This window comes from Anser brachyrhynchus, assembly GCF_964034855.1.
Source record: "Anser brachyrhynchus genome assembly, chromosome: 26".
In the NCBI taxonomy this organism is placed as follows: domain Eukaryota; kingdom Metazoa; phylum Chordata; class Aves; order Anseriformes; family Anatidae; genus Anser; species Anser brachyrhynchus.
The window spans coordinates 4840666-4855518 of NC_137719.1; the positions used below are offsets into that span (position 1 = coordinate 4840666).

Consider the following 14853-nt stretch of genomic DNA (forward strand, 5'->3'; position numbering starts at 1 on the left):
AGTCTAATTAAGATATCAATTAATTTGCAGCATGCATTTAACAAGAAATATCTAGTCATTCTCTGCTATTATTCTCTGAAATTAGTGCTAAGGGCTTTTTGTACAGATACCTTAATTAGACTTTTTATTGTTAATGGGAATATTGAGCAAATTAAAATTAGATATTAATACTTTCCATGAATTTCATAATTGGCTGAAAAATATAAAGCATTCAGAATAATTGCAGAGATTTGTGTATAGGGCTTTTTTTTTTTTTTAATCCTTCACAGAAGCCCTTCTGCATTTCTAACAACAGGGTCCTGAAAGTCTCTCATTAATTTTAATATTTACTAAACGCAAAAAAAGCCCAAGCTCTTGTTTTCCCTTCTGTACACAGATCCTTCCGAGGCGTTTGCTATTGCTAATTATTGTGGTTTTCTTTTCTTTTTTTTTTGGAGCATAAGATCATTTAAGCAAAGATGCGGGATTAAGACCAACACAAATGGAAGGAAGGTGCTTTTTTCCCCAGCGTTTGGGTAATTCAGTAGCGAGGTCAGAAAGCTCCTAGTCAGGCCATAAAGAGGGAGCTCTTCCTGCAGGAGGCTGGATTTGGGGGAAGAAAGGAGTTTTTGGGGAATGGGAATAGCTCTCCCATAACCAGGTGTCACATCTCTGCTGGACCCAAGCCCCAATGTTCAATCATCATCCTCCTTGTGCCCGGGGTACCGAAGCATCCCTCCGCATCCCTTGCGTGGCTGCCCCCCTTGCGCCACGTGGTGCCACCAGGGGCCTCGCCACCCACACCGTGTCCCCCTAAAGCCACCCCTGGGCGTCCCCACAAAGCCGCCAGCTCCTTTGGTGTTCGGCCACGTGGTGCCTCATGGCAAACTGCAGTGCCTTTGGCAAGAGTGGCTTCAAAGCGCCTCCTTCACGGGCAGGGCGCGGGGCGCCGAGCCAAAATTGCCCCTTAGGAAAATCCCGATTTAATATCATGAGCAAAGGCAAGCGGGAACGTCCCGTGCCGTGCACGCTGCCCTACCCGGCTGTGCCACCGAGGGTGGGGATCAGCTCGGGATTTATGTCCCTAAGGTGGATTTAGGGCCGGAGCATCCCATCCCCATCGGGTACCGCTCGCCGCTCCTTATCGGCGACCGCGGCGCTGCTCCGCCGATTGTCAGCCGCGAGAGATGCTTTCACTCCCATTCAAAATAATTTAAATAAAAATGTTGCTACAAAGTGGAATAATATCTTTTGATGAATGTTTTTAAAGCCCTTTAGGTTTTCATGGTAATTTGCAGTGTAAAATTATTTAGAGATAAGAGCCAAATTAGCTCTTATAGGCGGAGGTCGATATGTCCCGTTATCCATGCAAGCAGTGTTTAAATATAATCAGCCTTTACTCTAATGCAGCATAATTGTTCATTTGAAATAGCTTTTTTTTTTTTTTTTACTCCATTCAATGAGTCATTAAAATATTCAAAGGATAATGCAGTGAATTGGAAATGAATTTATCACATTATCCTGTATATACTGGAGAGCATCAGGTAGCTAGGCAGAGTGGGAACCGGCGCACAGAGAAATCCAGTAAACAAGGCTTTCCATTTTGTCTTCGGTGGCAAAAGCAAGGGAAGGGAGAAATCCCTGCCCTTGGGAAAGGAAGAAAACCCTGCCCTTGGGAAAGGAAGAAATCCCTGCCCTTGGGAAAGGAAAGCTTCCCGGCCTTATTCCCCCTCCGTGGGGAGCGGGGAGGGGGAGAGCGAGCAGCAAATTTGTACTCCGGCACAGCCTCGCCGCTTTAACTTTATTTTTATCAAAATATGTTTTGTAGCAGAAAGTTGTTATGGAAACCAGCTCTGCCAGCCGGGAGGGATCCTGCGCCAGGCTGGAGCCGAGCGGGACCCGCGGGGAGCCTCCGCCACCCCTCGTGCCCGCGTCCTCCTGGGGAGGTTTTGGGGAAACTGAGGCACGGAGCAGTTCGGAGAGGGCCGTAGGGTCGGAGGGAAGAGGCGTGTGCCAACGGTTTGAGAGCAAACCGCTCGCAGCCCAACGCCTTGCATCACTTTCCCCCCCCCGCCACATGGCCCTGCGGTGGGCAGGATCCGGCCCTAGAGTTGCCCGCGCTTGGGTTGGGTTTGCAGAGAGGGGAAAATGGTGCTTGGGTGCGGGTCAGGGGGTCAGGAGCGGGGTCACCGCTGCGTCCTCGGTCCTGGATGTCCCATCATTGTCGCCAGCCCTGCGCGGGGCTCGGTGCCTGCTCCTGCGCCTGCGTTTGTCACCGTTCCTCCTTGCTGGCTGATAAACAGGTTCTGGGTTGCAAGTGTCACCATAGAAACAGGTGCTATCTTAAGCAAACAAGGGCTTTATTAACCTTAAAAGTTGAGGGATTTGTGCATGACGAGAGGCTGGGAAGGAGCGGGGGGACGGGCAGGCTGGGCGCCCGCGTCCCAGCGAGGTCCCCAGCCCTGTCCCCGGCCCTGTCCCCAACCCAAAGGGACAGCGATGCAGGAGCTCGGATGCAAACTTTCCTCATCAAGCTGTGTTCGTGCGGTGCCCGGCACATGGGGATGAGCTTATTTATCCAAAATATTTGGGGGTCTGCCGTGCCACAGAGAGCATTCCCCGGGTGGGCCCACCAGGGGACACTTCTGGAGCCATTGGGGCGCACTGAGCGGCAGAGAGAGAGGAGGCAAATTTAATAGGGAAAAGGGGTGAAAAATAGGGTGAAGCTTTCTGCTTGGGTTATAGTGGGGAAAAAAAATAAATAAAAAAAAAAAAATCAGCTTTTGGGTATGCGAGTCCTGCCTGCAGGCAGTGGTGGGTGTGGGAAACCTGCCCCAGGGAGCTGCCAGCGGGAGGGATGCTCATTTCGGGAGAAGCCAGAGCACCGGCGTGCCTGGGAGCTGTGGGAACGGGGAGAATTAAATCCCCACCTCGACACGTGGAGGGCCTGATCCTGGCTCCTCCGCCGGCCGTGAGCGTCCCGGTGCCCATCCCGGGGGCTTGGCAGGCGCCGTTTGCTCGCCGGTCCCCGCTGTGCCGGTGGGAACCGCTGCCGCTTTGTAGCAGCGCCGCAGATGTAATAGTTAGTGACTCGGCATTGTTCCGTCTTGCTGGGGCTCTTTATAGTCTACTTTTTGGTGATTAAACCGAGCGTTTGAAAGGGAAAGAACAGAGAGAAATGTTGTTTTAATTGATGACTTGGCTCCTTGGAATATTCAGTTCCCCTGGTGTGAGTTTCTGTCGCTGCCTTTTAATGAAAGCTTTATTAATAAAAAAAAAAAAAAGAGAGAGAGAGAAAAAAAAAAGAGAAAAAAAATAGGGAAAAAAAAAAGAGGGAAAAAAAAAAAAGAAGGGAAAAGAAAACAAGCAAAGGAGCTGGCTGTTAGGGTGTCATTTTCTTTGCACTTCAGGCTTCTGGGGGCTCTGCGGGCATGCACCAAGGGCAAACCCCAGCCGAAAGCATTGCAGGCAGAGGGCGGCGATCCCTTGAGCCCCCCCCATGCAAACGCAGAGGGCAGGATCCGTCCCGACCCGGCCCCGTGTCTCGGTGACGAGGTCGGGTGTTTACCAGGCTTCCCGCGTGCGGTACCCGAAGTTGAGTGTCAACTGCTATTATTCATGCTCTGCAAACAGATGGGGTTTAATTGCCGCTACTGTCAGGCTCTCTGCAAATATCACACGAAAAGGGCTTTTTGGCTAATTGTTGTAAAATAAAAGTTCGGGAACTACGTATAGAAATTATAGATCAAACGTATTTTACGGATCAAACTGTTTGCATTACCTTTAAACACAGGCTGTAGGCAACGGCATTAGGATCAGTGAGTGACTGTAAGGCACAATGCCGCCCTAGGGCCCGCCACGCCGGAACAATATGACAGCAGTAACTTAGCGCTGATGGAAAAACACCCCCAAAACGTGATTGGCCTGAAACGCCGAAGAATGGAGCTGCTAATCTTTGTAATTTCTTGGGTACCATTAGGGCAAAGTGCTGCCTTCCCGTCGCTTCGGGGAAAATCACGGCGCAGGGCGCGGGCCAGAGCCCTGCAGGGCTGCCCGCGGGGGAATGCGTGTTTGCACAAGTGCTTGCGTTGGCACAGATGTGTGTGTGTTTGCACAGATGCGTGTGTTTGCACAAGTGTGCCTTTGCATAAATGTGCTTGCACAAGCACAACTCTTTGCACAAGCACCTGTTTGCACAAGCGTGAGTATTTGCACAAGAGCACGCATTTGCCCAAACACATCTTTGCAGAAACATGTTTGCACAAGTGTGTCTTTGCACAAGCCCATGTCTCTGCACGAGCATTTATCTTTGCATAAATGTGTTTGCACAAGTGTGCATCTTTGGCATGCAAAAGTATTAAACCCACCTCCTTGCAACCTCCAGGTTTCTCCGCCAAGCGAGCGGCTGCTGGACTCTCCCAGAGCTGCTGCTGGGGCTAATTCTCTCCTGCCTTGTAATTAATGCCCCCAGATAATCGCACACCCAGCCCCCTTAAAAAGCTGCCACCAAGCTGGGAAGCAGCAGGAGGGGAAGCACAAAGGGGGACACGATGGCTCTACGGCACCTCGGGGAGCTCCAACCCCATCACCCCTCTGCTGCGCCAGGCTGGGACTTTTTTAGGGAAACATCTTAATTTGCTATAATCCTTTTGGGGCTGGGGGGGAAGGGGAAAGCAGGGGTACCCCAGGACTTCTGGCTCTCAGCCTGTCCCTGCCCTCACCCTGTCCCCAAGCCCCCGTCGGCGCCGTGCTTTCACTTCGCAACTCGTGGCAAAGCGCCGGGGTGACGGGCTCTGTGCAGACGTGCGTTATGTGATTATTCTCATTATATTGCCAAGGATCCACGAGGGGAGAGGTGACTGTGACGGCGACAGAGAGGTTCTTGTCACCGCCGCTGCAGGCAGCCAGGTGCTTGCAGGGATTCTGATTTTGGCACTTGGGAAGGCTCCTGTCTTCCTTGGGCGAAGCAAAAATGGGATGGCGAATAGAGAAAACTTCACGCACACCCGCCGGGGCGCTGAGCCTGATGTGCTTTGGCCTCCGTGGCTTTTTTGCTGCTGCAAAAATGTCCCAAAGGAGGATTTGGGGGTTATTTGGGGGATATATATGTGCCAGGTGCTCCTGATGGTGGTGCCCTGCACAGGAGCTCCTCATTGGCCTCCGTTTTCACAGCAGGTATCATCTCCTTGCAGGCGGGATTTAAGGATTTCCTGGATGCTTCTATTTCATTTAACATGCAAAGGCTAATAATTTGTCACAATTCAATAAAGCCGAGGTTACAAACACTCGTGCTGCTGTTTATTTAAACGATGGTTTGTTAATTAGCTCCTCTTAACAAGGAGAGAATAAATCAGATAAAACATACCAAAAAGGCACAGAGATAGTTTGCGGATTGATTTAATTTCCCAACCAAGATGCTCCCTGCATCCAGGCGCGTACCAGCTCACAGCTCCTTCCCAGACCCTTTTGCAGCTGAGGGACAAAATCGTGTCCCTTTGGGACGTTTGTGCTTTGCACCGCGATGATTTTCCTCCCAGAGCAGCCTCAGCTGAGCTCCAAGTGCAGATACCTGCGCTGGCCCAGCACTACCAGGGATCCATGCTCTGCCGTGTTGCAACTCGCTTCCCAAAAAGGACCAAAAAAGGACTTTTCTGCCTCTTTTCCGTTGCTGCTTGTTTTGTCTAAGGCAGTGGGAGGGGGAAAAAAAAAAATCAGGTCAGAAATAAAGCTGTGCCAAGGCTGTCGCAAAGGAAAAGTTCAAGGCACTCGGAGCCAGCCAGGGCCAAGCTCCAGCTTCACCCGCGTGGGAATTCCCGCGGGGCACCGCGCATCCTGCCGCCCGCCCGGGGCACGGCGAGCGCAGGGTGGGAAGGTGAACGGAGACACCGCGTGTGGGCTGTGATCGGGGTGTGGGGACGCCGTATATAGGCTGTGAATGGGGTATGGAGACACTGGGTATAGGCTGTGAAGGGTGGATGGAGGCTTCCTATATAGCCCCTGAGATGCGCATGGGGGAACTTCCCATATAGCCCATAAGGTGCATATGGAGGCACTTTGTATATAGCTTTTTTGATGTATGTGGAGGCACTTCTTATATAGCCTGAGACGCATATGGAAGCACTTTCTATATAGCCCCTGAGATATACATTGAGGCACTTTGCATGCAGCCTGTGAAGTGGCACTTCCTATATAGCCCCTGAGATGCACGTGGAGGCACTTCCCATATATCCCATGAGATGCACATGGAGAAACTTCATATATAGCTCATTAGATGTATATGGAGGCATTTCTTATTATATCCCATGAGGTGCATATGGAGGCACTTCCTATATAGCTTATTAGATGCATATGGAAGCTTCCTATATAGCCCATGAGATGCACATGGAGAAATTCCCTATACAGCTCATTAGATGTATAAGGTGGCACCTCCATATCCTATGAGATGCACGTGGAGAAACTTCCCATATAGCTCATTAGGTGTATGTGGGGATATTTCCTATATGTCCCATGAGATGTATATGGAGACACTTCCCATACATCTCATGAGAGGCACATGGAGGCACTTCCCATATAGCTCATTAGATGTATATAGAGGCACTTCATATACATCCCACGAGATGTATATGGTGGCACTTCTTATTATATCCCATGAGATGCACATGGACGCACTTCCCATATATCACATGAGATGTATATGGAGGCACTTCCTATATAGCTCATTAGGCGTATATGGAGGCTTCCTATATGTCCTGTGAGATGCACTTGGAGGCACTTCCTATGTAGCACATGAGATGCACATGAAGAAACTTCCCATATATCCCGTTAGACACATATGGAGGCACTTCCCCTACATCCCACGAGATGCACATGGAGGCCCTTCCCATATATCCCATTAGACGTATATGGAGGCCCTTCCCATCCATCCCATGAGATGTATGGGGAGGCCCTTCCCACACACCCCGCGGGATGCCCCTGGAGGTGCACACTCCGGTCCGCGTCCCCCGAGCAGCCGGGGCGGAGGGGAGGGCCGCATCCTGCCTCTCGCCGGGCGTACCTGGCGGAAGGGGCTGTGATCAGTGATTAATCGGGCATGTGTGGCTGTGTGGGAGCGCGTTGTGTTGGAGGAGGGAACTCCTACAGCACCCCGGTCATGAATCATTTGAAAGGCAAATTTGCGCAGTTACCAAGGGAACGGAAGAAAGGAAGGGACTTCCCTTGCCGAAATGACTCGCGCTCTGATGCGGCTGAGAAAATCGCTCCAAAAGAGAAAAAAAAAAAAAAAAAAAAGAGAAAAAAAAAAAAAAAAGAGCCGAAGCTGTGACTAAGCAGCAGAAGTTATGTAAAGAGCTCGCTGGGAAGTGCAGGGGAGGGACAGCGCATCCTGCCGCTGCCCACGGCCGGGCCCCCTCCCCACCTCCCCGGGGAGCGGGGGCGAAGCCGCTGCTCTGCGCCTCCCGCCCGCTGCCCCAGCGCTTGGGGGGCTCGGGAAGGCCGGATCCGTGCCTGGGGGCTCGTAATGGAGAGGGGACATCGTCCCCTGGGTGGCACGTCGGGCATCCTTCCGTGCTGCTCTCAGCTGTGGCACCCCCGGGAGAAGGTACAGGCGGTGGTGGCAGCACGGGGGAAATGTCCTCGTTGGGGTGCAGGCTTGTTTTTGGGGAGCTCCGTGGGCATCCAGGGGAGAAAAAGCACCACAGGGCTCCCAGCGGGGCCAGATCCAGGTCTCCAACATGTTTGGGGCCGTGCTGCGGGCCGAGCACGAGATGCTTCCCGTGGGAGCTCTGGCATGCTGCAGGGGAGCAGATTTTGGGAGAGGGGCTTGGCGCCCGCATTCAGTGACACTAGTCCAGATTCAGGGATGCTCGGCCAAGTTTAGGGATGCCTGGCCAAGTTTAGGGATGCCTGGCCAAATTTCGGGATGCCCGGCCAAGTTTAGGGATGCCCGTCCAAGTTTAGGGACGCTTGGCCAGATTTAGGGATGCCTGGCCAAGTTTAGGGACGCTCGGCCAAATTTGGGGATGCCCGGCCAAGTTTAGGGATGCTCGGCAAAATTTAGGGATGCTCGGCCAAGTTTAAGGGATGCTCACCCAAATTTAAGGATGCTCACCCAAATTTAAGGATGCTCACCTAAAGGGTGTAAAAGCAAGTCCACGGTGGAGACACCAAACACTGCTCCATGGCAAGGGGACCCCGGCACCACCCAAGGCACCCCGGCGCAAAAAAACCATCCCCAAACCTCCCAAATCCTCTTTCTCCCTTAAAAACCGACCGGCCGCGGGAAGAGCTCGCTGCAGCCCCAGCCGCGCCGGGGAGATGCTTGGGCTCGTTCCAGCTTCCGCCTGGAAGCCCCGCAGCCCGCCGGGGAGCCGCACATCTCCCGAAAAGGGAATGCAGAGGCAGCTGCACGGTGGAGGAAAACCCTCTCCCTGCCCTCCCCTGGTGCCACAGACGAGCGGTGTCTGAGCGATTAGTCACCGCGCGAGCGCCGAGGCTTCCCTCCTCCACAGCAAAGCCTGTCCCCCCACACAGGCAAGCCAGCTGAATGCTTAATTGGAGTTCCTCACACCTACAGGGGTATAGCCTTAAACGAAGTGACAGCGCGATCACAGCGCTGGAGTCAGACCCTGGGAGCCGCGGGTTGCTATGGAGTTTCTGGCTTCTGATTTTAAAGGAGAGAAAGGGAGGAAAAAAAAACAAAAAAAAACCCACAATATATATATATAAAATCAATCCCGAACCTGCAGGTGCTGCCAGGGGAGCGGGGCTGTGTTGGCATCTTTGGGTCTGAACCCAATGATGGGGATGCTCGAGGTGCTTGAGCCCCCAAAGAGGTGGTTTCTGCCCCCCAGAGCTTGCAGGGCATCAGCAAAGCCAGGGGAAGTTTGGTACCTAAAAGCATCCCAAAAAGCAGAAGGGGTCACCCTGTGCGCCCCACCGGAGAGGGGGTGGTGGGCAGGGAGCACCCCCCGGGACCGGGGGCTGAGGCTCTGCTCACGGATTTGTTTTGGGGCTGACACATCAGCAAAGTCCCCGGCCGTCCCTGGAGGTGGCATGGCAGGAGTTGGCAGAAAGGATTAAATTTTTCACCTGGAATTTACAGCGAGGATTTGGAGCGGATTAAAGGCGGTTTCTTGCCAGTGCCCAGCCTCCGACCCCGGCTGGGACATCTGCTCCGAGCGGTGCCCGTCACCCGAGGCTGCTTTCGCTGGGGACAGTTTTTTATCCCCATTACGGCTTTATTCCCATTACGAACAACTTTACTTCCACAAAATACAGGCACTGCGCATGAGGGAAACAGGATATCATTTGTGGTTTCGTGAAAAAGTCAGGTTTTTTTTTTCAATTACGGTTGCTTCGGGTTCTATTTAAAATTTGGAAAAAAAATATGGAAAGTTATTTCACAACGGCAGAAACGCACCGAGCTCCAAAACCAGTGACGAAACGGGTGGCTCCTCCCGTGCTGGCTTTGTATGTTTGGTTGGAAACATCCCCAAAACCCCCCCAGAGGGGTGCTTTGACCAGAAAAGTGCGTGCACCCGGAGGGGTTTAGCCCAGGGCGCTTCGCTTCTGTGCCAAGGGAAAGGAGGTGGTGGGGGCACCCAGTCCGTCCCCAGATCACCCCCCGTGGGCCGGCACTGCCCCGGCAAGGGAGATCCTTTCAGCCCCATTGATCCCGTCCCTGAATGCCAAAAGGGCCCGTAATCAATAAAGCTTGAACTTTTTGCCGGCCGGCTTCAAAAGATCATCTGCTTTCGGTGGCAGCCGATTAATTAGCGCGCGGCGAGCGGCTGGGGAAGGAGGTGGCCGGTAAATGCGAGCGCAATTAAATCTGTCAGCCTGCTGCCCCCCGACCCCTCTTCCCGTGCATCGATCGCTGCTTGGGAGCCATGGGGCCAGGATTGCGGTCCCAGAAACGGTTTTTTTCCCCCCCGTTTTGGCCTCTCCTCCTGCTTGTTTGGCTGGAAAAACGCAACCCAAAGGGCTCCCCGTGGCCGTTCGCTCTCCCTGCTGCGCCTGAGCGAGAGCCGGAACAAGGTAGGAGAGCGAGGAAAACCCTCCGCTGGCTTCCCTTGATGAACTGAGCTAATTTCTCTCTTAATGGTTAGCTACGGAGCTGAACGCGAGGCTTTCCTCCTGCACAGCAAACCCTCTCCCACACACAGACAAATAGGCTGAATATTTAATTGGAATTCCTCACACCTACAGGGTAAAGCCTTGTCAGTAGAAATAGAGCCCATCGCCAGCTGGCATCCCCGCACGCCACCCACCTTAGCTCTTAAAAAGAAATCCCTCCCCGTCCTTCCCCCCCCTCCCCGGCCCCTCGCTCCGCACCCACGGCCCCCCCCCCCCCGCACCTTCCCTGCACCCACGGGTGCTGCTGCCCCCGCTCCGTGGGCACCCATGGGTGCCGCCGAGGAGCCTGCCTGTGCCCAGCACGTGCCAAGGGGAGGTTCCCTGGGGGGGTTTGCACGGCTCCAGGGGATGTTTGCTTGTGATGCTCGGGGCTTTCTGAGCTCAAAACTTGGTGTTGTCACCCTTGTCACCCCCTCGGTGACCCCTCGGAGATGCCGGTGGCACGGCCAGGGCGGCAGCGGGGACAACAACCTTCGCCAAATCCCATGGGAGCCGCGTGGTGGCTCGGATCAGAGCCACCTGTAAAGGTCGTGGAGCTTCAGGATGATCCCCGAGGACCCTGCGGTGTCCCGTGGGGTGTCCCCAGGCCGGTGGCAGGGGACAGGAGCAGCAGAGGGCACTGCCGGTACGCCCCGGTGATGAAACGGGCACCACGCGTTGCCCAACGCCCTGCTGCCTGCGCAGAGAGGAGTTCGGGGGGTGGGAGCAAACCCCAGAGCCCCCCCAGCCTGGAAACCACTCTCCCACCCTCCCCATGACATCCTGGGTGCTGTGGCAGCCATCCCTGAGTGGGGGTGAGACCCTCAAATGTCCCAGCACTGCCCCTGCCGGACCCTCTCCTGGTGCCAGGACGGACCCAGGGGACGTGGCCGTGCGAGCCTGGTGGCGCCACGAGGTGCCAAACGCTGGCTGGGATTTGGGGCAGCTTGGATGGGCTTGAAACGTGACGGCAAGGCAGGAATACCTGCAGGAAAGGGATGAGGGGTCCTGTTTTGGGACCCAGGAGGGGAGCACCCACCTGGGCACCCTGACAAGGCGGGAGCATCACGGGGACGGCCAGGATGGTGTCAGGGAGGAGAGGGGGTGGCAGGGGTCGTCTGCTCCCCTGCAGCCCCCTCACCCTGCAAGAGTTTTTTGGGGCACAGGGCTGGCCCCAGAGCATCCCTGCTCCCTGCAGATGTGCAAGAGGAGGAGGCGGAGGAGGAGGAGGAGGAAGGCAGCAGGCCAGGACCATGCAGCGAGGAGCATGCAGGGGCCATGCTCTGCCTCTCGTGGCTTTGCTGCCACCAGCAGCGGTTTGCACGGCCCCGGCTCAGCGCCAGTGAAATGCCACGAAGGCAGGAGCAGGGAGCACCCATCCCAGGACCGTTTCACCCAGCTCCAGCCCCTCAGGCCCCCTAATCCCCTTTTATTTCCTGGCACAAACCCATCTCGTCTCCTTCCTCCCTTCCTCCCTGCCTTTCCCTTTTTTGCTCCCTTTCCATCCCTGCATGACTGTCCCCCTGTCACCGCAGGGTTCAAAGCCCCTCTCCATCCCCTGCAGGGCCCTGCAGCTACCTGGGGTTTTCTTTCACTTTCTTGGTTGTTGTTTTTTTTTTTATTATTTTTTTTTTCTTAAAGTTTCCCCATGTCTTTGTCTTAACGAGCCAGGTTAAATATTCCGTAATCAGTGTAATAATACACCTGGACTTGTTCGCGAGATATCTGCCTTTTGTACTGCGACAGGACATTAATAGTAATTATTCTGCTTTGTAATTGGAGCTTTAAATACTAATTCAAACAGCCAGAGGAAAACCAATTAGTGCTAATTTATCTCTATGTGTTTTGGAGAGCCTGTGTCTGTCATACTGTGAAGAAATAGGTTGGTAATTAGTACAGTTGGGTGGTAGATAGAAGTAATTATCAGATTCTTTCATGTTCTTTAAAGGAAAAAAAAAAAATCTAAAGGCTGCCTGACTCTTCCTTTCCAAGGAAGTTTGCACCTCGAAGGAAGGCAGCGCGGGGTCCCAGCTCTCCCCGGTGCGCCTGCCCTGCGCAGGGTGCTGAGCCCAGGGGCTGTAGGGGGTGCTGAGTCCTGTGGGGCCGGGGTGCTGAGCACGCGGAGGGTTGGGATCCTCAGCGCGTGGTGTGGGTCTGGGACACGGGTCGTGGGTCTGAGCCATGTGTTGGGGGTCTGAGCCCTGTGTCGTGGGTCTGAGCCTTGCGTCATGGGTCTGAGCCATGCTCCATGCCCTCAAATCCTACTCTCCTTGCTTCATCCATACCCAAAGTGTTTGAGCCCCAACCTACGTACTCTACACATTTAAGGCCCCCTCTATACCTCTGTGTGTTTGAGCCATACCCCATGCATTTGAGCCAAAACCTACACACCCTGTGCGTTGGAGCCATACCCTATTCACCTGAGCCATACCCCATGCACCCTTGAGCCATACCTGCTGTGTTTGGTCCAAAATCTACAGGTTTAAACCATCCCCCTTGTGTTTGAGCCAAAACCTATAGGTTTAAGCCATGCCCCCTGTGTTTGAATCCTTCTTATGCATTTAAGCTATAGGCTCTGCATTTGAGCTGCAACCTGTATATTCTGGGCTTGAGCCATACCCTATGCATCTGAGCTGGACCCTATAAATCTGAGTGGGACCCTATAAGTCTGAGTTGGACCCTATAAATCTGAGCTGGACCCTATGCATTTAAGCCATTCTCCATGCTCAAGCATCCTACTCTAACCTATGCGTCTGAGCCAGACCCTATATGTTTGAGCCATATTCTGCACATATGATCCATACCTGTGTGTAAATCCCATGCTGTGCCCTGAGGACGGAGGGCCTGTCCCCATCCCCGTCCCCATAACCCCCACCCGTCCCCTCCTGGCGCTCTGGCTGTGCTGCTCCCGCGCCGGGCCCTGCCGCACGCTGCTCTTTTTTTGCTCTTATTGTAGGAGGTCTCAGGGTTTTCTATGCAGGGGGGGCTTGGTTTGTGACCCCCCACCCCCCTCGCTGTGCTGTTAGGACATAAATAATGCATGGAGCCTGGTTGTTCACCCCGTCAGGATGTCAGGACCGGCCGGACCAGGAGTGCAGCGGGATCTGCGGGAATTCATTAATGGCCCATTCCGCGTTTCCTTCTCTCTTTAAAAACCCAGCGGAGTTACCTTGGTAATAATAAAGTGCACGATTCCAGGAGGGAGGGAACAGATTCCTATTTTGATTAAACGGATTTCTCCTCCTCCCCTCCTTGCCCCTTTTATTCCTGCCAATTTAAAATTTTTGTTTAGGAAAAAAAAAATTATAAGCAAATGCTAATGATGGAAAAAAGCACATTTTTTTCGAGGGAGGGGAGAAAATGCCATTGGAAGTCTTCTATGCGAAGAGATGCCGGGGGGCACAATATATCAAAGAAAATATAATACACCCAGGTTAAAACTAATGATTGCTGTATAATTAGATGTGAACCATTGTGCTATAAATGTGTATTCTTCAGCGTGCTGTGATTTTACAGTAAAAGAGAGAGAGAGAGAGTGAGCGCGAGAGAGAGCGCACAAGAGAAAGAAAGACAGAAAAACACAGAACCCAGCAACATACTATAAAAAGCACTCTGTTGACTTTTCTGCTGTTTAGTATTCCTTGCCCGTACTCCCCCGGGAGTATGTAATTAGTGCTTTATGAAGAGTGCATTTAAAGCAGTTTAATATTCACCTCATTCAGTCTGAAACAATGTGATCAGTGCTTAGACAAATCACTGCTCCTTACTGACATCCTCTGTCAGTACATTACCTCTGAAAAGACCTTTCAAGAGGCTTGGATGTTAATTAGTTGTCTATCATGTATAAACAGAGCAGTGAGCAGAAGGGCTGCACCAGGCCAAAGACACAGAGGGAAATACTGGAAATACTTTTCCTCTTTTATTTTTTTTTTTTCTTCTCCCCTCCCCTTTTAATGAAAATTCCTGGCTTTGTCGTCCCCCGCTCCCCGGTTTGCTGGCTCCTCGCGGAGTTTTGCGTGGCCTGGAGGGGAGCCTGGGCGTCCCCACCGCTGGGTGCCCTCCTGGGGATCTGACCCAGCCCGGCCCCGGGCCCTTTGCTGCCCTGCTTCCACAGGAGGGCACTGCCCAAACTCGGCTGGTCCGTGTGGGCTGGCACGTGCTGGGCTCGCCCTCTGCCCCACCAGGGTGAGCATCCCACTCCGCATCCCATCCTGCATCCCTGTGCTGCATCCCAGCCCTACATCCCAACCAGCTTCCCATCCTGCATCCCAACCCTGCATCCCCGTGCTACATCCCAGCCAGCATCCCATCCTGCATCCCTGTGCTGCATCCCAGCCCTACATCCCAGCCAGCTTCCCATCCTGCATCCCAGCCCTACATCCCAGCCAGCTTCCCATCCTGCATCCCAGCTCTACATCCCCGTGCTACATCCCAGCCAGCATCCCATCCTGCATCCCTGTGCTGCATCCCAGCCCTACATCCCAGCCAGCTTCCCATCCTGCATCCCAGCCCTACATCCCAGCCAGCATCCCATCCTGCATCCCAACCCTGCATCCCCGTGCTACATCCCGGCCAGCATCCCATCCTGCATCCCAGCCCTACATCCCAGCCAGCATCCCATCCTGCACCCCATCCCGCATCCCAACCCTGCATCCCAGCCTGACATCCCATCCAGCATCCCATCTTGCACCCCATCCCGCATCCCAACCCAACATCCCATCCGTGCATCTCAGCCCTGCACCCCAACCTTACATCCTGACC

General features: G+C 53.6%; 1 protein-coding gene across 5 annotated transcripts in view; it reads left to right on the forward strand.

Annotated features, from left to right (window-relative positions):
- The window catches only part of PEBP4 (phosphatidylethanolamine binding protein 4), a 63450-nt gene that overhangs the window by 30789 nt on the left and 17808 nt on the right, over positions 1-14853 (forward strand). The gene's annotated exons all lie outside the window — the stretch shown is intronic.